The 24,417-nt window shown below is 51.9% G+C and overlaps 1 protein-coding gene across 1 annotated transcript in view; it reads right to left on the bottom strand.

Annotated features, from left to right (window-relative positions):
* The window catches only part of Jakmip1 (janus kinase and microtubule interacting protein 1), a 59,600-nt gene extending 48,558 nt beyond the window's left edge, over positions 1-11,042 (bottom strand). Inside the window, exon 1 of the mRNA XM_013023910.1 lies at positions 10,954-11,042. The gene's annotated coding sequence lies outside the window, so the exon portion shown is untranslated. The remainder of the gene's footprint in view (positions 1-10,953) is intronic.
* Between the last annotated feature and the right edge of the window lie 13,375 nt (positions 11,043-24,417).

Here is a 24,417-nt window from a genome sequence, read left to right as displayed (position 1 = left end):
CTAGTTGGGGAGGAGCAGGTTCTCAGTGACTGTCCTTTGTCCAATGTGCAAAGGAATCTTTTTTTTTTCCGGGGGGATGGGGGGGTCCAGTCATGGGGGGCCTGAACTCTGGCCCTGGGCGCTGTCCCTCAGCTCTTCAGCTAGCACGCTACCACTTGAGCCATAGCACAGTTTCCAGCTTTTTTTTCTGCTTATGTGGTACTGGGGAATCGAACCCAGGGCCTCATGCATGCAAGGCAAGCGCTCTACCACTGAGCCACCTTCCCAGCCCCTGCAAAGGAATCTTGTTCACCCCAACAGTGGAACAACCAACACACCCAGGCCCAAATGGTGGGGACAGCCCCCTGGGAAGGGTGTGAGGTACACAGAAACTGGACCTGGGACAAAAAAATTGGTTCACTGTCATCAATACCCACGGGTGCCTGACCGCCCTGCCACAGTAATCCCGGAGGACCTCACAAGGTGTGCCACGCTGAGGAGAACACGGCCTTCCTGACTCCACAGGCAATGTCCTTTAGTCCCAGCACCAGCACCATGGCAATTCACCCAACCCTGCCACGCATTGGCTCTGTCCCGACACTTACATTTAATCCTTCTAATAGCCTAAACATAGAAACCAGTCTTATTTCATGTCAGGAATTAAAAAATGACAATGGGGCAGAGAAACTTGCCCCAAAGTGCTCTTTTCAGGTTATTAGAGACAGTAACACAGGCAGGCTGGCTCCAGGTTGTGGCAGAGGTAAGGAAAGCTAGAAAACTCCTACTCACCCATAGTAACCCACCTGAAGCTCAGGGGACCCCAGTGCCAACCAGAGGACCTAGGATTGGGGCCCAGGACATGGAGCTGGGGCTCAGGAAATGGAGCTGAGGCATGGGAAGTGGAGCTGGGGCACAAGAAGTAGAGCTGGGGCTCAGGGTGATAGAGCACTAGCCTTGAGCAAAAGAGTCCAGGGACAGCGCCCAGACCCTAAGTTCAAGCCCCACAACAAAAACAAAAACAAAACAACCAGGGACTTGCACATGTGTATGTCTGCAGAGACAAGAGGGAAATCAGAAGATACCTGAACCCACCACAGATCCATACACGGAGACACGTGAACCTTCCACAGAGCATCCACACAAAGCAGACACGGGACCACCACGGAGCCTCCACACAGGGGGATCATACCACGTCTTCAGGTCTACAGCCCTGGTTCTGTCCATTGGTGATTCAGCGCCACTGTCCCTGCCTGGCTGGCAACCTGAGTTTCGGCACCATGAGAAGTGGCACTGTGGCTGGGGATGGGTGCCCCCCGCAGGAAGAGTGCTCATTCAGTGAGGCGCTTTGCCCACTGCGGCCTCACCGGAGGCCTCCTGAGTGAGCGGGCGATGCACAGGAGTGCTGACGCTTCTGAGCCGTCCTCGTGCGTCTTGAGAGCCAACAGGTTCAGCAACTTCTAATGACTGCAGGGCCACGGGGCGGGCAAAGCACAGGGCCAGTGGGGAGAAATGGCCTACTGACAAACACGAGGGCAAGCTCACTGCACAGACCCCACCCAGCACATGTGCTCCCTCTGAACAGGCATGATGTCAGGTGACTTACCACTGACTGACAGCTTTCCCCTTCCTTTAGGAGGAAAGCACTGGTGTGTCTCTAGCAAGTGAAGCCATTGATTTAATGAAACACAGTGCCTCACACCGTTCATAAGTCTAATTCAAAATATAAATGAGAGCCAAGCACCAGTGGCTCAGGCCTGTAATCGTAGCTACTCAATGAGATCAGAAGGTTCAAAGCCAGCCTGGGCAGCAAAGCCCACAAGGCTCCATCTACAAAATGACCAGCAAAAAGCTAGGTGTGATTCATGTGGTGAATACCATCCTAGCAAGCATGAAGCTCTGAGTTCAAAGCCCAATACACACACACACACACACACACACACACACACACACAAATCAGGTATCAGTACAGCTAAGAGATTGCTGTGCACTTCCTTCCTTAGGATTTGCAAAACTAAATCCAGTGCCAGCTGCCAGGAGCTTTCCCCTCATCCTGTTGTCTAGGTACCCAACGCCCCACAACTGAGATGCAAATCTCAGACCCAAGTCAAATGAAGGGCTCTTGTTGTGTCTTCCTTGCTGGTGTTTCTGTATGCTCTCCTTCCTTGAAGCCAAAGGCACCGTGCTAGAGGTACACCCCAACTGCACTGTCCCTGAGGTCTGACCTTGGGGCTCTCAAGGCCATGCCTGACACCCAGACTTCAGTCTGTATGTCCCTGACAGCTGCTGGCCAATGACCATAGCCCCCCTTCCTGTCACTGGTCCCATGACCAGCTAGCCTCACAGTGCTCTCTGGGGTGGGAGTTGAGCTGAGGCTAGGCCAGGAATGTGGCCCAAGACTCGGGAAGTCAATCCCTGTGTGAACACAGGTGACTCCTGACCATTAAGCAGCTACAAACACAGAACTAACTACGTCCGAGAAGCCTCAAGTCGCCCCTTGGAACCCCAGCCTTTTCTTCCCTAACCCTTAAGCCCTCATTAACCGCAGCAGCCAGGAGCTGGCGATGGAAGCGGCGGCCCAGCTCTGCAGCCCCTTCTCAGGAGCTGGGTGCCCCCTGTGTGGTGCTGGGTATCTCTGTTCTCAGTCACTGTGCCCCCAGGCCAGCTTTCAGGGAAGAGCCAGCCCTTCAGTGGCCTGTGGAGGGGATAGAGACACTCCCAGGCTTTGTGGTCACCCACAGTGCTGGTCCTCCTTGAGGATCATTTTGTCCCTTGAAAGAACAGAGCCACGGAAATGTCTATAAGCTTCGCAGGAATTATCTGGGCCCTCGATGAAGAACCATGCCCCAGGCAGGGCTCCAGCATCCAACTCTTTCCCCTGGGTGGCCCTGGTCATGTCACCCTGGCTCGTCTGCCTCCCCATCTCCCTGGAGGTCCAGGGGGTGGAGGCCACACAGTGCCCCACACAGCCAGCTTTACCTTACGGATCCACCAGGCCTCCTGGTGGTCAAACAGCTTCTACCATGGGGTCGGGGCAGAAGGTTGCAGGGCAGCTGCCACCACCCTGCTTCCAGGAAGAAAGACACAGGCTTCCCAGCGAGCGCCTGGAGATTATGGCCTCTGGACACAGGTCTCCAAACTCACACATACCCGAGTGGGCATGTGTCACTGAGTAAGGGCCGCCCGGACCCCCGGGAGAAGTACTGTCTCATCAAATTCTTACTCGCAACATTTGCCACATAAAGTAATATTCACAAGTTCCAAGAACTAAGGTCCTACCGTGGGGGGAAGGGCATTATTCAGCTTCAACAGTTACCAGAGTTAGACACCTGTCTCCACCAGGGTCCTAACAGAAACTTACGCAGCTGCCCCTCTGCAGTGGCCCTGCCCCCCTCTGCCCTGGTACTGGCCAGCCACCCCTCGCTCATCTCCATGCCCCTCCACAGCCACCTTTGCCTGTTGCCAGCAAGAAATTCTTCAGTACTTTCCAAAAGCTGTGTAACTGCTCCTAAAGACACAGCTGCAAGAGGCAGAGGTTCTGAGCCCTGGGGCTCCGGCCCCTGCCAGCTCACTCCACCAGTGAACACGGTGTGTCCTCAGTCTGCAGGGTTTGTAGTGTCACCTGCCCGCGACACACAGGTTCCTGGCTCAGATATCTTCTTTTTCATCAATGAAGCCCAAGCAAGCTGGCTTGAGGACTGACCGCTAACTAAACACAGAATGCTCTGGTTTAGAGCCCGCCCCAAAAGAGAAGGGCAGAACCGTGGCCCCACCCAGCCAGATCCCTGACACCAGGGGGGCCTGATCTCCACACACCCCTGGGGACTTCCAGGGACCAGGAGAAGGGAAATGCAAACCAAAGCCCCCATGGCCGACTGCCTTCAGTCCTGCCAGCTGGCTGTTGACGAAGACAAGGTCGAAGAAACCTGACCCCAGAGCCAGCGCTGTGGGTGGATTGATCGGGAAGTGCTGTTTTGGGAAATGGTTTGTCCCTACCTTCGAAATATCAAACCCTGAGTTACCAGGTGACTCAGAATAACTCTAGTGAGCCTATCACAGTAAGGGCCGGGCACATGTACATACTCAAAGATGTACACGCAAATGCCTAGGACAGCACTATCCTTAAGAGCCAAAAAGTGGCAGCAGCCCAAAAGCCCATCAACTATGAAGGGACAAAAAAAGTGGTATCTGGGCTGGGAAGGTGGCTCAGTGGTAGAGCGCTTGCCTTGCATGCTCAAGGCCCTTGGTTCGATTCCTCAGCACCACATAAGCAAAAAGAAAAAAGCCGGAAGTGGCGCTGTGGCTCAAGTGGTAGAGCGCTAGCCTTGAGCTGAAGAGCTGAGGGACAGCGCCCAGGCCCAGAGTTCAGGCCCCATGACCAGACCCAAAAAAAAAAAAGTGGTATCTAATGTTCTACATGATGGAATATTATCTGCATGTGAAAAAGATGACTCCTAATTTCATGCTACAACTTGGATTAAAATGTTAAGGTAAATGAAGAAAACTAGTCATAAAAGCTGATATGCTTACATGATTGCATTTTTACTAACTGCCAGGGCCCATGGGGAAGGAAGGAGGGAGGTGCCCGCCTAGGGGGTGGGAGTTCTTTCTTCAGAACAATTAGACTGTGAGCAAATGAGACTCTAACGAGAGAGACTGTGATGTGGCTGCCCAGTCCTGCCAGCGCACGCAGCACCCCTGACTTTTACACTTTACCAAGGCACATTTTATGGGATGAGAATTCTATCTCAACAAAGCTACTGTGTAGGAAACTACAGTCGTACATTTATTGGGCTGAGTAGTATTTCCTCCAAACTCCACATCCTTCCTAGCACCTCCGGGTTGTGATCTTATTTAGAAACAGGATCACCTCCGGTGTCCTCACTTAAGGGAAGGAGCAACAGTTTGGGGAGGCCCTTAATTAATCAGTGCGACTGATGTCCTAAGAAAAGAAGAGGCCAGGGCAGATGAACCATGGTAACGGGGACAGAGACTAGAATAAGACAACCACAAGCCAAGGACCCCATGTGACAGGAGGGGCACCCCCCAGAGGCTTCCGAGAAACAGGGCCCTGCCAACACCACAACTGTGAGAGAACACACTTCTGTCGTAAGCCACCAGAGGAAACGTGTACATGTGTGTGTGTGCATGTGGATGCGCACATGCAGATGGATGGATGGATGGATGGATGGATGGATGGATGGATGGATGGATGGATGGATGGATGGATAGATGATATATACACACATATATTATGAGTCAACAAGTTGACTTGTGATTATCAGACAAATACACCGAACAAAAGCCAAGGGCTGTCCAACTGGAGATCTGAACTAAGGTTCAGAAAGCAGCCTGGGATGCAGGAAGAAGGCAACATATTTCATATTCGCCTATGTTTGAGTCCTGGGTGTCCTGTTCATTTGAGCACATGTGAGAACGAAATATGCCCCCTTTCCCTGCCCGTCCCGGCCTGTCAGCGTGAAGTCAGGCCACTCACAGGCCACATGGAATGACCAGGCCAGAGTTAAATGAGCCTGGGCTCGAGGCTCACTCGGCTGCTGAGGGCGGGCAGTGCAGGAGAGCCTCCTGGCCAGCACCCTGCCTCCCCTCTCCTGGCTCTGATCCCAGGGATGGGCCCAAGAATGGCACCATCATCCACTTGCAGGTGATGCCAGGCCACTGCTCCCCAGACCACGCTGTAGGTAATCCTGGCTCAGAGGGGCTGTGCAGCCCCAAGTCTACCAAGGCTTCACCTCCAATCCCACAATGCGCCAACTGTGGGGCCTTCCGGGGTCTCCCCTAGATATGGGGTTAACAGTGACGTCCTCCTGATAAGTGATTACCTGACAGCAATAGGCTAATATTGAGTCAAATGGTTCACTGAGTAACTACAAGGCACCCTGCAATTTTACAGGTTTTACTATCACCACCAACACTATCATCCCCTTATCCATCAGCCCCTGCCTCCTGACCACCAGACTCACCACTGTCATGTCAGAATCACTACGACCACCTCTGCTACCACCATCACCATCACTACCACCCACCACCATCGCTACCATCCGTCACCACTATTAGCATCATCACCACCACCAATATCATAGGCATCATCACTACCATCACCTCCACCTCCACGGTGATCACCATGATCACCACCACTATTATCACCACCATCACTATCAATAACCATCATCACCATCATCACCTCCACCATCACTACCACCATCGATATCATAGCCATCATCATCGCCATTACTACCATCACCACTAGCCATCATCATCACCTCCACCATCACCACTACCATTACCAACATCACTATCACACCGCCACCATCACATCAAAACACCACCACAGTCTAGGTGGAAAGACAGGAAACAGAGAGGGCTCTGAGCCCCGACTCCTTAGGCTCTGTTCAGTATAGAAGGCCAAGAGCACAAGAACAAAACAGATGACACCATCTTCGTACATCTTCTTTCTTTTCTGGTACAGGGATTGAATCCAAAGCCCTGAACTTGCTAAGCAAGTGCGCTACCATTAGCAATAATCCCACTACTTCTATCTTTGTTTCTGAGATAGTCTCACTACCTTGCCCAAACTGGCCTCACACTCACAATTCTCCTGCCTCTGCCTCCAGAGGAACAGGAATTATAGGCATACCCCACCACAGCTACTTGTTCATGTGTCTTGAAGGTTGACAATTTCAGCCTCCAAAAACTATGCAGACCGGGAGGTGCCCATCTCAAGATTCCATTTGCCAGCCGGGCAGGGCTCATCGGGTGACTACAGTCGCGGCCTTGAGCAGTCCATCACTCCATTAAGTGGAGTCACAATGCTTGTCTGACATCTCGGATATGCAAGTTCCCATAAAGCCACAAGCAACAGGGAAGCACAATGTCCTCTTTTCCTGAATGACTCTGATGACATCTGCCAGACAGGCCCTGCCCAGAGCCCAGCAAGGACCTAGTCCCATGCCCCTCCCTGAAGGAAGAGCTGGGAAGGCTCAGTCGATAGAGTGGGCCACACCCCAGGGCTGACTGGGCAGGGAGCTCAGGAAAGCTGCTCAGAGCAAAGGATGAAGACTGACCCAATGCACTGACCAAGACACCAGACCTTGGCTGCACATTGGCTGAACTTTCCACTTCCCTGGTCCCTTGACACTGACTAGATGATCTGCAGGTAGCATTGCTAAATCTCAGCTGTGAAAACAGGGTCTCTGGTGAGGAAGGAGAGGGGTTGTGGACAGAAGACATGAGGCCAGACTCACACCTAGGTCCTGGCCCACTCCTTCCTGTCATCCTTACAACTCCATGTGGATCCTGCAGAGGGGACAAGACCCAGCCTGGCCCATCTATCCGTAGGCAGCTCATGGACACCCACCAGCCCAGTCCACATAGGGTATTCGTGCCAGGGTATGGGTGGCTGGGAAAGCAGTGGGCACACTGGCCAAAATGACTTTCTTGCCCAGGTTCTCAGGCACTTTGAGAAGCCTGGGCAAGAAAGCTGCTTTTACACACCCACATGGCTGCTCACTCAGGCCGGCTCCCCCTCATGACACATGCTGACTGTGCCTCTCCTGGACCCCCAGCTCCAGCAGGGGTGTGGAGAGAACAGCTGCCCCCCACCCATCACCTGAGCACTGGAGAGGAAGTGACGCAGAATCAGATGGCTGCCCTGGGAAGAGCTAGTGTCTCAGGGCCTTTAGCTAAGCCCTGAGCTGAGTCTGGGGAGGCCAGTCAAGGTCACAAAGGGCAAAGAAGAGGCCCAGCTCATGCCCTAAGATGCACATGTATTTTAGTAATGGATTTGTTGTAGGCAGAGCCTGGGCAAAGGCAGGAAGGTATGGAGGCCTGCCAAGCCCATGGATAGGTCTGGAGGGCTGAAGAGACAAAAAAGCCTGTGGATTTCTCTATCCCCCTCTCTAGCTGAATGGTTTCAACAATAACACCTCTTTAGGAATACTAAAAGGCAATGCAATAAGGAAGATGAACTGGAAGGGAGGAAAGTTGGTCTGAACAGAAGCATTTGAAAGACGAAGGTCTCCAGAGAAGTGGATTTTGTCAAAAGCCTCAGCCTTCGGCTCAAAACCAGCCCCAAGTAGCTGCTGGGAAAAACTGGGGGTGTGTCCCCCTCAAGGCAAGAGTCATGGAGGGCTGACCACAGAGGGATCAGGAGCACAGCCGCACACTCCCGTGGATGCCACAATTATTAACGAATGCATTTTTAAAATGTTATCTTGCAAAGCTACAGAAATGCTCCAAGAATAGCACAACGAGCTCTCATCTGGATTCACTAACTGCACCAATTTTCCCCCACCTGCCTTACCCAGTCAGAAAGACACATTTCCATATAGACGCATCTAGTTCTACAGAATTCCACGACATTGCACGCCAAAGGCTATGACTTTGATGTCTTAAGACGAAGGACCTTAGAAAAATCACACACCCAACAGTGCTCTTTATCTGTGGGTTCCACATCTGTGAGCTCAAACCACCATGGATCAAGTGTATTTTTTAATGCTTGCATCTGTACTGACATAAAAACCTTTTCCTGACCCTCATTCTCTAGGACTACAGCCCCGGGCTCTTCACACAGCTGGGTGTGCGACATGACCTGGACATGATTTGAAGCTCACAGAGGCACTTCCCTAGGTTGTAGGCCAACGGCACACACCCTTATAGGTAGGATCACAGGAGGCTTGAGCTTGGTCCCTGAAAGTGTTCTGGAACTCATCCCCTGTGGATACCAACAGAGGACTGTACAGGTATCAAAATCAGAAATTTTACATTGATCATTTGTCACCATTCAAATGTCACCACCTATCACAACTGTCCTACACAGCAGAATGATTCCTCTCCATGTTGCAGGCCCCAGAGTGCTACTGAAGAGCAGCTGTACACAGGATGCAGGTGTCTGCCAGACTCACTCAGAATAGCTAAGTGTAAATGGAGAACACAATTCGATCAAGAATGACCACGGCCATCGGAGAAGGCGCTGTCCTTGGCAGGAAGAAGGGAGCCTGGGACAGCGACAGAGAGTTAGGAATCCTCCGCTGATGCTAGGCCTAGTCTTTGGCTCAAGTTTAGGAAATCGGAAGCCAGGAGACGTCAGGCATGACGGCCCTCCATCCCTGGTAACAGAGAGAGTGGAGCAGGGCAGGCCCACAGTACAGACAGCTAGGGACTGGGCTCTCACCTCTTCCTGCTGAGTCACAGTGGAAAGGCCGCACTTGCTGTGAGCCTGTGTCCCCATCTGAAAAGCCACAGTTTTACATCGAAACCTTTTGAAGCAGCGAAACATGCTTCCAGTTAGCACAGACTCTGCTGACAGTGTCCTGTGCCCACCTTCATCTCTCTGGTCCCTTAGCACCTATGAACTAGACCCTTACCACCCAACACCCAGGAGGCCCCAGCCTGTCAAGGATCAGTGCTTTCTGTGCTCCATTCGCAGGCCTATGCGGTCCACAAGTCCCTGGCCACTCCCTCTACCTCGTCCCTCCCTACCCAGCCCACGTGCCCTTGACCTTGACAATCCCCAGAGCTTTCGCAGACGAAGCCTGGGCCCCTTGCTGCCCTGAGGTTAAGGATGAGGCCTTTCTTCCCTCCACTTCCCTTACCATAGGCCCACACTCTCAAAGTCTTCCCTGCTGCCAAGACAGTCAAGACGAAAGCAATACCAATAGTGGGTATGGGGTATTCTGCAGCAGACTCCTGAGTCCACAAAGCCTCAGAGAAGGCAGGGCACTTGCCCAAAGTCACACCACTCATGTGTGATAGAACCTATTAAGCACAAAGTATTTGACCAAACACTAAAGTCATAGATAAACAGCGGGCTTGTCCACCTGAGACCTAGTGAAGATGATTATTGAATACTGACCTCCCACCCAGGGGAGGCCAAGAGAAAAGACCAGTTTATTCAGAGCAGTAGCTTCAGGATCTACATGTTGAGCTGCCTGGAAGGGAGTATGGGGGCAGAGAGCCAAGAAGAGGCCTGAGTCTTTGATGGGAGATAAAGAATATGGTGAAGCTGGATATGAACGTTGTAGGAGGTGGTTTGGAGCCCACCAGAATGGGGACAGACAAATTCCTATGCTTGGGTTAAGCTGCATTGTACATCTTTATCTAAGATCCTTATCACCCCAGCCAGGGGTGACTCTTTCACAGAAAGAGGAAGCTGCATCCTTTCAACTCAGGATGGGGTAGCAGGGTCAAAGAGATCAGAAGCTGGCAGAGGAGATACTATCTCCATGGTTACCAGCAGAGAGAATGAGGCTCACAACAGGGAGATGATTCCACTAAACCCAGCCTTTAAATACAGATGTGCCAGGCAGCAGAGCTCCGTGGGTGGCGAACCCACTGGGTGAACTTCAAAGCAGTACTGACAGCCAGGAAGGCTCGGCCCATTTTTAAATAGGCAGCAAGAACTCAGGCCTTGTGCTCACGAGTGGCTGCCCTGCCTGGGCACTCACCAACATCCTGAAACCACAAAGGGAACTGGCCCTGGGGAAGGTACTGGAAGACAGGTGTCAGCCTTAACAAAGAGGGAATTACTTTAAGAACCAGCGAGGAACAGAACAGAGTTGGAGGGGATTTTAAGAAAAGCCCAAGTTCTGCTCTGTACAAATGGTCATGGAGGCTGAGGTAATGTCTAACACCAAATACCCAGAGAAGCAGGATTTGAATCCAGCCTCTGAACTCCCATTGCTCACACTGGTCTTCCTCATACCTTGTCTCGTGAAGGGTATTATCACCGACCCATGCAGCAGAACAAGGAGCTGGGACTTCTGTGCGGGAGGCAGTCAGGGCCCATCCACCGGCCTGCCCGTAACAGCTGTGAGGCTCTCATGAGTGGCGTAGCCTCTGCATCCTGAGGGCCTGCTCGGTGACAGCCCCACAGCCCAGGCTGGGGCTGCCACACTGACTGCTGGGCTCCGTGGACAGCAGGGACCCCTGGGCTCTACCTCAAACGTCGCAACCTACCTCCAGGCCCCCATCTTCACCAGACCAGACAGCCAGGGCTCTGACCTGCCTCAGGACGCCACGTACCAGCCATACCAGGGCCTTCTACCCACGCCGCCTCAAGCCCAAAGTCAGTCACAAGCACAGGACGGAAGATGACACTGAGACACCACGTCCACTTCCCGTGCACCTGCCCACCCCTAGACACCAAAGTCACTGCGGCCATGCCCCTTCCGCCTCTGGCCCCGCCTTGAGCCCATGTACTGGCCCCTCCCACTTCCAGGGCCTGCTCACCTCCTTGCCTTCTAGCCCCACCCTTTGGCATAAATAGCCACGCCCCCAGACAGGGATTAAACTCATGTTCTTTATCTTCGTGTGGGTGAGTACCTGTCCCCTGCCTTGGACTCAGAGCCTGGGCACTGTCCCTGAGCTTTTGTGCACGAGGCTGGTGCTCCACCACTTGAACCACAACTCCACTTCTGGCTTTTTGCTGGTTAGTTGGAGATAAGAATCTCACAGACTTCCCTGTCTAGCTGGCTTCCACCTAAGATCCTCAGATCTCAGCCTCCTGATTGGCTAGGATTACAGGGAGCACTAGCACCCAGGTATACCTTATTTTTTAATTGAGAGAACTGGTTACCTTCAGGTAAGCAGCTTTTACTACCACACTCTCCGGGGAGACCTCTACTCACCTCGCCTCCACCCAGCTCACATGCCCGTCTCCTGCCTCCAAGCTCCTTGTTCTGGACCCTAGTTCCTTCCTATCATGAGGGAGGGGCTGCTCATAGATGCCCCCTCACTACCTGTCTGGGATTGGAGAGGCCACTCCAATTATCCATTGGTTATCAGTTGGTAATTCAATAAATCATCAATACAATCAATCAATGAAAACCTGGTTTTTCAGGCCAGAAACCCATCCCAAGCCAGCCAGCAACTGGTGAAGCCTCCAGAATGGTTGCCTCTTCTAATCAGGTTACCAAGTTGGTACAGTGTGTTCCCAGGAAAAAATAAAACCAGAATGTATATTCAGAGGATTCAACAAAAACGAACATTAAAAAGGTGTTTTAGAAACCTTTTGATGAAATGAAATCTTGCCAGGAAATGCCCACAAAGCTGCCTCCCCCTCCTTTCCATTCCAGGCTCACTGTAACCCTTCCACAACCGTCGAACCTCTCTGCCTGCTGGCTTCCTCCTCCTGACCCTGTGTGTGAGAAGCTGAGGAAGTGTGCACCTACACGCAGGCAGATGTGTGTGCACACACATACAATGCTCAGTAAACTCAACATCCCGGAGGGGAGGGATTGTCTGAGCCCCAGGAGTGAGGCCCCACCCATCTACCACTACCTGCCCCCTTGCCCTTCTTGAAACCCCACAGACGCTGACAAGAAGACAACACGGCAAAGCCAGAACCCCACAGGAAACTAGGCCTCTCACCAACCACCACTGCATACACAGCCCACCCCTGCTCATTGTGCCAGCGACTGGGGACAAGGAAGTGGCCCAGAAGCAGCAGCTGAACAGAGAGCTGTCATTTAGAAGAGCCCACTTTGTGCCAGGCATGTGCTGATCATGCTTCATCTCACTAAGCCCCCTTGTAAAAAGGGTCCCCATTGGACAGATAAGGACACTGAGGCTCAAGAAGATGAAGTCATGGGCTGGGAAGGTGGCTCAGTGGTAGAGCGCTTGCCTTGCACACATGAGGCCCTGGGTTCAATTCCTCAGCACCACATAAGCAAAAAAGAAAAAAAAACAGAAGTGGCGCTGTGGCTCAAGTGGTAGAGTGCTAGCCTTGAGCTGAAGAGCTGAGGGACAACGCCCAGCCCAGAGTTCAGGCCGCTCGACCGGACCAAAAAAAAAAAAAGAAGAAGAAGAAGATGAAGTCATTTGTCCAAGATCCAAAGCTTGAAGTAAATGGCATGGTCAGAAATTTAAGGTCTCGCCGGATGCCAGTGGCTCACACCTGTCATCCTAGCTACTCAGGAGGCTGAGAGCTGAAGATCATAGTTCAAAGCCAGCCCGGACAGGAAAGTCTGTGACACTCTTATCTCCAATAAAATCAGAAAACTGGAATTGATGCTGTGGCTCAAGTGATAGAGCACTAGCCTTGAGCTGAAGAGCTGAGGGACAGCGCCACAACCCAAAAAATAAAAGAAAAAGAAAAGAAATTTAAGGCCACTTCCTAGATGCCCAGAAAAGGGCATCTGTTCTGTTTTCCATCCCTCAGAGTGGCATAAGGGCTGATTTGCCAGAAGATTTCCAAGAGTGTGCACAGAGGTGACTAGCCAGGCTCCTTCCTGAACACCAAGCCCAAGCCTCCAAAAATGAAGCATATTGTCAAAAATATCTGTAAATCAGGAGTTTCGCCATATTCCAGTATCATCAAAAAAACCACCCACTCCAACTCCCCACCACAAACACAATTTCTGATAAGACTGCTACTTATCACATGTTCAGACTCCACATAAGTTCTCATCAAATAAAGAAGTCAGAGTTGTTTATCAACACTCAAGAGAACACAGTGACACTTCCTTAGAACATGCTGTACATATAGAATGCTGTGTGTGTGTGTGTGTGTGTGTGTGTGTGTGTGTGTGTGTGTGTGTGTGTGTGTGTGTGTGTGTGTGTGTGTGTGTGTGTTGGCAGAGCAGCTTGAACTCGGAACCTCAATGCCTTCTCTTAGCTTTTATGCTCAACTCTTGTGCTCCTTGTAGCACACCTCTACCTTTGGCTTTTTGCTGGTTAATTGGAGATTAAGAGTCTCACTGACTTTCTGCCCCAGTTGGCTTTAAACCATGATCCTCAGATCTCAGTCTCCTGAACAGCTAGGATTACAGATGGAGCCATCAGGAATTTTGTTTACTTTCTTGAGCTTTTCACTGTAAAATCTTACCCAGTGCTGAAAGGGAGAGATACCTTGAGGTTTGGATGGGCAAGAGCTCTCCTGCAAGAAGAATTAAGTGCCATGATAGAACCTATTCCCTCAGGGCACTGAATTCCAACAGAACCTAACACAATTCCACAAACATGTACCAAGCAACAACAACAGTCACCACTGTATAGCTCCTCAAATTGCTCAGAGCTCTGCAGCAGGGCCCACAGGAACAAGTGGCCCCTGGTCGTATCGTGGCAGGAAGGGGACAAATGCTTTGGGCAACAAAACACAACTAGCAAGAGGTAGCAGAGGGCACAGTCAGGCAGCAAGGCTTAGGGTCTGTGACTCGCCTGCTCTACTCTGTGGCCTCCAAGTGCCAGCCAGGACTCGAGGACAGAGCCACAAAGGACAGAGCCCAGACAATGACCTACCAGGTAAGAGGCCAAAGTAACTACATTACAGCCCATCAAGTCCCAGCCGTTCTGCATACCTGGGGGTAGGTGGCCAGCCCTTCCCAAGTGCTATGACATCCCGTGGGCTCATACACATGAATTTAGCACGCCCACTACCAACTTTCTCCATTCCATCGGAAGAAATGCCGTTTCTAGCCGCTTTAGAACTTGCTCTGAACACACAGCTTTTGCCCTTTCACTGCTGCTTGCTGGCTCTTGGCGAACTGCCTGTGCCATTTAGGAATCTTCTTTTGTTTTACTGGGCAAGGCCCCTTAAGAAATCCCCAAAACAGTCCTAGCCATCAGTTCATTTCTGTCTCAACCTATGCCGAAATGAGTCATGAGGCTGTCAAGTAACCGCTGTCGAGGACAAGCTGAAGTTGTTTGGTGACTTCTAGGAAAAGAGCCGTTTTGTTGGCTTCCACATGGTCCTGACACCAGCGTGGCCTTGTGAATTCATATGCCGAGGGCAGTCATCAGTGGGTAGCTGCCAGGCCCTGCGGTGGACCCGAGCTTTGTGGGACGTTCTGAGATGGGAGCACCTGAAGAGAGCCCTGGCAGAGCAGAACTGTGTGGCGGCCTCCTAATGTCTGAATTCATCCCACTGTGGTCAGAGTTCTCTTCTTTGTTTCCACTCCTTTAACTCTATTGGGGCTGAATGAGGGGACCTAGTGCAGAAATGTCCTGGAGAATGGCTCCTGTGTCACTGGGGAAATGTCTCATCTCGAGGGGTTAGTGCTCCTCAAGTTTTCTATGTCCTTGCAGTCCCTCTGTCCAGATGTTCCATGCACAACTGATACTGAAGACTAAGCTGAGGGTACAGCTCTGTGCCCCCAATCCTACCTAGCATGGGTGAGGCCCAGGACTCCAGCCTCAGCGCCGCAAATCAGAGACTGAAATATCCAGGTATTGTTGGAGTATCTATATTCCCTTTGTACTCCGTCAGGTTCTGATTTGGGTATTCCGGTGCTCTGTCAGATGCAAATGTTTTTACAATTGCTAAGAGTCTTGTGTTGACCCTTTTCTTTTGACATTATTAAATGTTGCTCTTTATCTCTCCTAACATTTCTTGTTGTTGTTCAAGGTCTTATTTTGTTTCTAGCTGTATCACTTGAGCTACACCACCAGTTCTTTTTGTTGGCTAAATGCAAATAAGAGATTCTCAGATTTGTCTGCCTCAGTGGGTTCAACCCTCAATCTTCAAATCTCAGCCTCTTGAATAGCTAGGATTACAGGCGTGAACGACAGTGCCCAGCTCACTCTGGCTTTCTTATGGTGCTATTTGCATAATCCATCTCCATCACTCTAGCTGCACTTTGAATCTAAGTGCACCTCCTGTATTTTGGTGCTATGGTCTGATGTCTTTCTCCTCACAGAGTCTGTGTGCTGAGTCAAATCACAAGTGCCATGGCATGAAAAGGTAGAACTGTTGGGCTCCACCCCTTTAAATGGGATCAGGGGAGAGGCCCTTCGGCAGACACTGAATCTGCTGGTGCCTTGGTCTGGATTTTCCACTTCACAACTGTGTGAAACAAATTCCTGTTTTTTATAACCAACTGCCCAGTCTACCATGGGTTTGCTATAGCAATCCAAAGCTGGATCCAGTCTGACAATATCGACTGGATTAAAATCCATTCACATTTGGGGCTTGGGGGAGGGGTGGCTTTTCTATGGTTGTTTTGTTTTGCTGGCACTACAGGTTCCAAACTCCTCACCTTTGCTACCTCTTGAACTACGTCTCCAGCACTTTTGTCTTTGTTTTTGAGACAGAGTCTTGCTAACTTTGCCCAAGCTGGCCTCAAGCTCATGATCCTCCTATCTCTGACTCCTGAGTGGCTAGGATTATAGATGTATACCACTGTGCCCACCTCTTTATTACTTTCTTTTGCATTAAATGAATTGTGTATTTCATCTGGAATATAATTCAAGGACACATACTTCCAATGAGCTATTTCTATTTGTTTTAGATAGAAAAAAAATGCCTCCCTAACAATTTTAAGCTTCTGAAATGGCTCATTTTCAAATCAATCATTCTTTTTTCTCTCTGGCTCCAGTAAATGGAAGTTAATTGATTATTCATCTCACATAAGACAGCACGTACAAATTGGAAGGCAGAGGTAGGTGAGAGGATGGGGATCCAAGGCCAGCCTGGGCATAAGTGCGAGACTCTTATTTGAAAAATAAATCAAAGGGGGGGGTGGGAAGCATGGTTCAAGTGGTACAGCATCTGCCTAGCAACTGCAAGGCCCTGAATTCAAAGCACAGTATGGCGCATACAAAGATACTAACCACCACCTTCCTGAGGGAGGATGAGAGGCCTTACAAGTGGCCACCCTACAAGGTGGGGGCAAGATGGAACTCCACGAACTCGAGTCCTGACAGCTTCGTGCTGCAGACCAGGCAGGAGGGAAGGTCCACTGCTGCCTTCCACAGCCCCCGGGGGCTTGTGCCACTTTATGAGGGCACAGCCACCTCCCATGACCCCCTGGAGGGGGCACAGTGCCGGACACCTGCAGGCATGTGTTGGCAATTAAGACCAAGAGGCCAACACCTCCTGACCCTGACAAACTCAGGATCCGTCCTCCTTCAGCATCTCTTCCCTGGAGGCCCGGCCCCCATGACACCCCAAAACTCCAAAGCACCCAAGGTGAAGGACGCTACCCTCCTCCCTCACAGCTCAAGGCTGGATGACGGAAGCCATCCTCTCCAGTAAGGTAGGAAGCACTGGAATAAGAGAAAGAGCATAAAGTAGCAGAGCAGCCTTGCCACGCCTTGGAACCAGACACCTGGACTGGCAGGTCCTGCAAGAGGTCTCTGGAACTCAGAACCCACAGAAAGTGAGGCTCAAACTCCTAAGTCCTGGTGCAATCTGTACTGCGGGAGGATGCATAAGTTGGGGACACCAACAGGAGCCACTACAAGCAGAAGTGCCAGACGCTCCTGGATCACACCGAAGTGAACGCCTTGGCTGTAGGCTAGTGAGAAACAACTGCACGACCTCCCCGGTGGCACACAGAGAGAAACCTGGCTGTCACCAACAGGTGTGCACACAACCCCCACCCTCAGAGAACTCACACCAGCTTTAGAAACAGACTTCTTCTTTATTTAGATGGTGTGGACAGTGTGTCTCCCTCCCTAGGAAAGTAAGCCACTGCTGGGGCAAGCCTAGACCCCCTCTCTAAGCCCGCCATCTGGGGCACCAGGCCCTAGCAGGACATAAGGAGCTCTGCTAAGAACAAATGTACCTTGTCACTGTTGGACATCAGACTGAGCTTCTTTACAGAGGAGAAAAGTGAAACGCAGAACACATGCAATGGAGGGCAAAGCTGTGGTGTGAGCCCTACCAGCCACCACTGAGCCTGGCCCTGCCCACGGGGGTACAGCCCCCCCACAGTGCTGCCCACAGGACTGTCATATAAGCCAGCATAAAACTGTGCTGATGGAATTCAACTGTGCTGATGGAATTCAGGGCCTTGGGCATGCCAAGCAAGTGGTCTACCACTGAGCGACACACCCCCAGCTGGTAACCTGAAGTTTTCTAGTAGTCATATTAAAAGAAAACTTAAGTACAAGTGCAATTCAGAAGCCTGTGACACACAGATCCTCTCAAGGTCGCATCCCAGTCTCCATCCACAGTCACACGGGCAGCTCAGGACAGGCACCCGAGTCACCAAGCTTAGTGCCACATCTGGGCTCCAGATTCCTGGGGTAGGGCTGGGAAGGTGGCTCAGTGGTAGAGCGCTTGCCTTGCATGCATGAGGCCCTGGGTTCGATTCCTCAGCACCACATAAGCAAAAAGGAAAAAGCTGGAAGTGGCGCTGTGGCTCAAGTGGTAGAGTGCTAGCCTTGAGCTGAAGAGCTGAGGGACAGCGCCCAGGCCCAGAGTTCAGGCCCCACGACCGGACCAAAAAAAAAAAAAACAGATTCCTGGGGCAAGCTCAGTCCTGGCCTCAGGGCACTCACGGTCACCATGGCAGCGCCTCCTACACCTCCCAGATCAATGCCAGGGAACCAGCGGTCACTGAGCATGACCCTGCTTTCAGCCCTCTCCTATGCTAATTCATGTGTTACCCACATAAACCCCATGGGCACAATGTCCTCTGGATTTCACACGAAAAAGTGGAAAAAGGCTCAAGCCCTGTGCCTTGGTCGCAGAGCGAGTCACATTTACCTGCATGCAGCAGTTAACTGTGAGCTCTCAGTGAGCACCTATTCCCTGCCTGGTGCTGGGAGGCAGGTTCATGATGCTTTGTTTTTCCGGTGATATTGGGGCTTGAACTCGGGGCTTCACAGCTGCTAGACACATGGTCTACCTTGAGGCACACACTTGAGGCCCTCTCCCCTCTGTCTCAGTCATATTCCACATAAGAATCTTGTACTTTTGCCCAGGCTGGCCTTGGAGCTCGATCCTCCCACCCACCTCAGCCTTTCAATGATTACAGGTCTGTGCCACCACACCCAGCCCCTCAAGGTACTTTATTCTAGTTGTGGAGGAGAGGGAGCTGGTGCTAAATAAGGAAATAAAATCATTTTGGCACTTGCAGGTGCCCAGGGCAAGGGGAAAGTAGAGCCCCTACCTGGGACAGCAATTCAGGTTGATGTGTGGAGATGGAAGGGAGCCAGGCAAGTGACAGCATGGAGCATTTTGCCTAGTAAACACAAAACACTAAACCGAGAAGAGAGTCAGACTGTTCCAGAAACCCGCAGAAAGGAGGCCAGGGCTCCCTGCTCATGACAGCTGCCTCCCTCAGCCAGTCCCTTGGCCCCCACTTTGTCCCTTCTGCTCTGGGGCGTTCCCACGCTCTTACTGGGAAACAAGAGCCAACAAACCAGCCTCCAGCTCTGAAGAAGTATGTGGACAAGTGTGAACGCTCCCAGCACAGTGCCAGCACAGAGGGGGTAATCACAGCTGTTTGATAAGTGGCCGAACTGATGAATGAATGAGCAAAGAGCGAAGGAAAACTAGAGCACTATAGGTATCAGTCATCACAGCAACAGCCCGGATGTTCGTCAAGGGATGAACAGAAACCACACACCATGGAATATTAGTCAGCCACCAAAAAGAATGAACCCCAAACACCTGCTAGGATTCTGACACACCTTGGAAATGTGATGCCCAGAGAAAAACTGGCCAACAAAAGCCATGTAGTGCACAGTTCCATGTTTATGCAACACACAGCAGAGGTCAGTCCACAGAGGATGAACACAAAATAGGCCCAATGTTTTTGAAAAAGAAGGATAAAAATGTTTTTGAAACTAGATAGAGGAGAATGTGAATGTACTAAGTGCCACCATGCTGTAAAATGGTTACGTCTTATGTTAATTTCAACTCAAGTGTTTTTTTTTTCAACTCAAGTTTTTAAACAGAGGAAAGAAGGTCAGGTGTGGTGGTTCACACCTCTAATCTCAACCCCTAGGGAGGAGGAGATTGGGAGGATCGCTGTCTTGAAGCTAGCCCAGGCAAACCCCCATGTTAGGGTTGGAGGCTCCCCTCAGGGACTAGTGGAACTCAGAGCACAGGGCAGCTTCCCCCCACCCCCACCCCGCCACACACACACCCCGGACACAGTCCTCCATGCATCAGCATGGCGGTTCATCCTGTCATCCCAGCTACCAGGGATCTCTGCATAGAGGTCAGAAGGATCTGTTTTTGGCAGCTAGCCCTGGCAAGAAGTTAAGGAGACCCTATCTGAAAAAATAATTACAGTAACTAAAGCAAAAAAGGTCTGGAGCTGTGGCTCAAGTGGTAGAACACTTTCTTAGTAAACCCTAAGTTCAAAACCAGTAGAGTCCCCGCCCCCCCAAAAAAAATAGGGAAGTAGAAAAAGAGAATCAAAGAATGCTTTTGTGGAAGACAGACTGTGACCACACTAAATAACACTCCAAGTCAGAGCAAGCAGACATTGTGCCCGCCTCCAGAAGCACCAGAGAAACTGAGAGAAGAGAGAAGACAGAGGTCCTGGGGCTCAAGAAAGGTGAGCCACATCACCAGGTCCCTCCGAGGCTCCGCGTGTGCTTTCCCCTCCCCGGCAGCGGGCACCTCCAGCCTGGAGGAAGGGACAGAGCCGGTCCCAGGCCAGTGAGTGGAGCCAGCATGCCTCTGACCTGGCAAACACAAGAGCATTAGGCCACAAAGAACAGCCCTGCGGCGCACACAGAGCCCCTTTCTCTCCCGACAGTGGCCCTTCAGCCAAGGCTGGGCCAGGGGAGCGAAGGATGGCAGCCTGCGCCCAAGCTTCAAGACACAGGAGGGGTCCTGAGCACAGATGTACACAGTTGCTGAGTAAGGCTGGCTTCCTCAGAGACCAAATCTTGTGGCTACTATGGGGGTAGGGGTCACCCCATTCCCCAAAGAGGTGTGAGGGGCATCTGAGGGCTACAGACACCTGACAGCTTAGCTGGTGCCCAGGAAGGGGAGGAGAAGAGATGATATCATCACCTTGCTGGCCCAACCAGGAGGCCTCAAATTTGCTTTGCTCTGGAAAACTCCCACCAGACAGCAAGAGGCAATCGATGATGAAGAGCCTGAGCTGCCAGACTGGGATGATGGAACGTTCTAGAGATGGATGGCAGTGATGCCACTGAGCTGTGCACTTAAAGGGGGTTGCTATATGAGCCGTTATTAAATATTAAATACACACATAAAAATACATCTAAAAATTGGTCAGATGCTAGGCCATAAAGAAATCGTCAACAATATTTTTTTAGGTAGACATTATGCACACTACGTTCTGAGTCTAGCAAAATTCAATTAGAGATGATAAGATAGACAAATCTCCGGGACTGGAGGCAAGCTTCTTGCCTTCACATCCTTCTCTGGAACTGACCAGCTGTGCTGCCCTCCGCAGGCTTCAGACCTCTAGGCCCATGGGTTGGAGGCTTCCCTCAGGGACCAGTGGAACTCAGAGCACAGGGCAGCTTCCCTCCCACCTCCCCCCCACACACACACCCTGGACACAGTCCTCCTCACCCCCCACCTCCATGCATCAGGCAGTAAACATTTGGAGCCTCACAGATGCCTGCCACCGCTGCTGAGTTCTGTCAAGATGATGCAAAGCATCGCTCAGCCATTCAAACACAAGTGAGTGTGGCTGTGTTCCAATAAAACTTTATTTACAAAAACAGGCAGCAAGCTTTAGCTTTGCCAGCCCCTGGCAAAAACTTCAGTGCTGGGTAAGCACTTTACCAATGGAAACTGATTTAGGAAGACCACATTTCTCCATTCACTTCTGCAGACTTAAAAGAGCCAAAATATCTCCTGGGGTAGTCTTGTAAATAAATACTCCAAAGGCCAGATCAGAGCTCTGTTCCCTTCCCTCCCCCCCAGAATGCCCACCCCACCTACTGCCCTAGGAGTCCACCTTTTTTTTATTTTTATTTTTTTTTCTAGTCCTGAAGCTTGAAATCAGGGCCTGGGCACTGTTCCTGAGCTTCTTTTGCTCAAGGCTAGCACTCTACCGTTTGAGCCGCAGCACCACTTCCGGCTTTTTCTGTTTATGTGGTACTAAGGAATCAAACACGGGGATAATGCATGCTAGGCGAGCACTCTACCACTGAGCCACATTCTCAGCCCTCGACTTTTTTTTGTCAGTTGTAGGGCTTGAACTCAGAGCATGGGCGTTGTCTCTGAGCAATTTCACTAAAGGCTAGCACTTTACCACTTTCCACAGCTCCACTTCCAGTTTTCTGGTGGTTCACTTGACATGAATCTCATAGACTTTTCTGCCCAGGCTGGCTCTGAATCATGACCCTCTGATCTCAGCCTCTTGAGTAGCTAGGATTACAGGCGTGAGCCACCTGTTCCTGGCAAGCCCATCTTCTCCCTTCTGCTTTCCAACAGGATCCTGCCCTGCTCCAGTGTTTCCTGGACATTCCCAGTCAGGCTCCAGCCCCAGCTCCAAGAGGGAGGAGCCTCCCAAACCTGCACAGCACAGAACCCCAGACCATTCACACGTAAGTGGAAGTGTGCCAATAAAACTTTATTTACAAAAATAGGCAGCAAGTCCTGGCTGGCTGGCCCCTAGCAAAAGCCCAGGTGCCGCTGGGCACCAGTGGCTCACGCCCGTCATCCCAGCTACTCAGGAGGCTGAGACCTGAGGATCGTGGTTCAACGACAGCCCAGGCAGGAAAGTCCATGAGACTCTTATCTCCAATTAACCACCAGAAAACCAGAAGCGGTGCTGTGGCTCAAGCGGTAGAACGCTAGCCTTGCGCTGGGTAAGCACCCCTCCCAGTCTAGCCCCACACCTCCTGCACTGCCCGTCCCCAGAAAGACTGGAGTAAAGAAAACCTTCTCCAAAGGCATAAGGACCAGAGACAGGACAGGAAAGACCCACTGCCAGTCCGGGGAGGGGGGGTCCCCCCTCTGGGCCTCTGACTGCAGCAGCCCCAGTGGCCGTGGCCTGGTGCACCCTGCCTGGGGTACCAGCAGGTGCACTGACTAATCTCACATGCTGGTGGCCTCGCAGGAAGGTGCTTTTCACTGTGGGTGTGGGCCATGGCAGTGAGCCAGGGAGTGCCTGCCGAGCACTGTGCCCTGCAAATGCTCCTCCCTCCTCAGGTGCTCCGTACCTCAGCGGCTGTGCCACTGTGCCTGGCAGGAGTGGGAGTGAAGCAATGAGCACCACAACTCCTTGCATAACCCCGGCTCCCTTCCTCAGACAAAGCCACTGAACACAGACAGTCAGCCCTGCCGCTCTGACCCAGCCCCACTCTCTGGGAAGGTGGCTAGTGCTATGTCACTAGCTCCACTGTTGGCTGGAGGACAAAGGGGGACCTCCAATGTGGCACTCGCTTCTGACAAAGCTTAAGGAAGTGTGTTGTTACCACTCATCACACATTCCCTCTTCAGAAGAGCCACCCATGCCCAGCCAGACCACTGCCCACTGGTTTAGGAAATGAATGCTCAGAGAGGCCAACCTTCTTACCTAAGACCACACAGCAGTCAGAAACAGGACACAGGTTAGTCTAACTTCAGAAACCTTGCAAGTTGGTCCCCTACTGTGGAGGAAGAGGCTGACCTAGGAGAATAGGGACATGATGCAGCTACCCCCAATTCCTCCAAGGGAAAACCCCCATTGGGTTAGAAAGCCCAGAGGACAGGCACTCCACAGGTAAGTGAGAGCAGGGTCTGGATGTCATCTCTAGCTGGCCTGCAGATCCGGTCCTCAAGCAGCCAGGAAAGAAGGGTAAAGCCCACCATGTCCCTCTCTGCAGCCATGACACTGCTCATGACTGTCTACAGAAATCAGACGATTCCCACAAAGACAGGCTTGGGCCTCAGACCTCACTGTGTCCCCAGACACTAGATCTGCTTAAGGGGGGAGGGGAGGAGCAGATGCATACTATGCTGTATCTATGTGTAAAGTTCTGACAGGTACCCGTGAGGGAACCACCAATCTGGCCCACTCACACAGTAGTATGAATAGGAGTTCTCCATACAAACAAAGGAAGAGACAACCATCCCATGTATGTGAACAACCCGTGTAAGGACCCATCCGGGAGCCTGCGGGGAGAAGGAAAGGGTGGCCCTGGGAAGCCAGGATGCAGGTACATGCCAGATTATGGGCAGTGTGAGCTAGGGATGGTTTATGCAGAAGCGAATTGTCTCACTGTGCTCAAGCATGGTTGCGGGCTCTTGCTGGTTAAGGACGCAGGTGAGCGCTCCCTCCGACTCTGGAGCAGGGGCGCCTGGCTCTGTGAAGCAGCATGCGCCCCGGGGGAGGGGTCCTGACCACTAACCCCCGCCCCCACCCCGGAGCCCTCATGGGGGAGCTGACATTCGCCGTGCGTGGACGGGGCAGAGGTCTGAGGCTGCTCCTGGCAGAGCTTCTGACCTGGGAGGCACAGGCCAAAGGACATTAGTGCCCCACCCGGTCAGATGTACGCAGGGAAGCGGTGGCCTGGCGAGGGACACTCCCTGACCTTGGCCAGGTGAAGGAAAGGCGTTCCCACGGAGGGAATCTACCGTCCAAGGCCCGGGGGCGGAGGAGCGCCCGCCCGAGATGCCCACGGTACCGGGTAGAAGGGCTGGCGCCTGCTGGAGGCTGAGCCGCGGCAGGCCGGCTCTGGAGCAGGGCGGGCGGTGAGGGAGGGCTGGGAGGGGGCTCCCAAGGCGAAGACGCCGGCCTGGCGGGAGCGGGGGTGACCGGGCAGCAGGGA

This window comes from Dipodomys ordii, unplaced genomic scaffold (genome assembly GCF_000151885.1).
Source record: "Dipodomys ordii isolate 6190 unplaced genomic scaffold, Dord_2.0 Scaffold71, whole genome shotgun sequence".
Taxonomy (NCBI): Eukaryota; Metazoa; Chordata; class Mammalia; order Rodentia; family Heteromyidae; genus Dipodomys; species Dipodomys ordii.
The sequence above is the reverse complement of the archived record's forward strand: the minus strand, read 5'-3'. Positions and strand labels throughout refer to the sequence as shown.